The sequence below is a fragment of the Somniosus microcephalus genome, unplaced genomic scaffold, assembly GCF_052327205.1.
Source record: "Somniosus microcephalus isolate GS21.2 unplaced genomic scaffold, FLI_Smic_1.0 unresolved_chr3, whole genome shotgun sequence".
In the NCBI taxonomy this organism is placed as follows: Eukaryota; Metazoa; Chordata; class Chondrichthyes; order Squaliformes; family Somniosidae; genus Somniosus; species Somniosus microcephalus.
The window spans coordinates 56698072-56699270 of NW_028225181.1; the positions used below are offsets into that span (position 1 = coordinate 56698072).

The window sequence follows — 1199 nt, forward strand, 5'->3', positions numbered from 1 at the left end:
TCTTTCTCTGTCCCTCCCTTTGTGTGGCCAGAAAGACCCTTGCCGGTTTTTTGTGTCTCATCTTGTGTCCGTCCCATTGTCGGTGGTGTAATACTGAGTGTCCTTGCGACATTGCGCAGCCAAGTGAGCCTGCAAATTCGGGTGCTGCGGGGTCCGGGCCTCTGGGCGGATTGAGGGCCATTCGAAAGTTATCAACACAGCCTGGATGCTGAAATTTGTCTCGCTAACACACAGCACTGTGGAGCATCGGAACCTGAGCGCCAGTCGAGATTCCACAGGAGCAGAGTGGCGCAGCGGAAGCGTGCTGGGCCCATAACCCAGAGGTCGATGGATCGAAACCATCCTCTGCTAGTTGCATTTTTATTTACACCAGCAATAAATTCCTCTGTTGCTAGCCACAATCAAACGCACTTATTTTTATCACACTTTACTTACACCAACTTCCTGCTCGCAATACACAACAGGGATAAATTATGAATGAAATTTACAATGGGTGTGTTCCAGCAAACATCTATTTATTAGTGTTGCCGTGTGAACACGTAGGTTCTTCTGATCTAGTGGGTTGCTTCAGAAGTGAGTTTGCCGTCCACGAATTTAAGTTCCTTTTGTTTCCCCTGCTATTTACAAGACGAAGCCACATTTCAATCACCAGGTACTAGTTTCAGATTCAGTAACGCAGTGATGTGGTAGTGTGGCCGAGCGGTCTAAGGCGCTGGATTTAGGCTCCAGTCTCTTCGGGGGCGTGGGTTCGAATCCCACCACTGCCAGATATTGCGACATTCCTAAATTTCGTCGCTTCAGCAACAGCAGTAAACCGTGCAGGGATGCCGGGAGTCATAGAGTTTTACAGCACAGAAAGAGGCCCTTCGGCCCATCGTGTCCGCGCCGCCCATCCACCCCTGTCCTGTCTAATCCCATTTTCCAGCATTTGGTCCATAGCCTTGTATGCAATGGCATTTCAAGTGCTCATCCAAATGCTTCTTGAATGCTGTGAGGGTTCCTGCCTCTACCACACTTTCAGGCAGTGAGTTCCAGATTCCAACCACCCTCTGGGTGAAAAAGTTCCTCCTCAAATCCCCTCTAAATCTCCTGCCCCTTACCCTGAATCTATGCCCCCTTGTTATTGACCCCCCTACTAAGGGGAAAAGTTCCTCTTTATCTACCCTATCTATGCCCCTCATCATTTTGTACACCTCAAT

The 1199-nt window shown here is 49.1% G+C and overlaps 1 non-coding gene across 1 annotated transcript; it reads left to right on the top strand.

The window, feature by feature from the left end:
• The first annotated feature begins 685 nt into the window (after positions 1-685).
• On the top strand, positions 686-767 carry trnal-uag (transfer RNA leucine (anticodon UAG)). The gene has a single exon. It is a non-coding gene; the product is annotated as a tRNA-Leu (tRNA).
• Positions 768-1199: the final 432 nt, after the last annotated feature.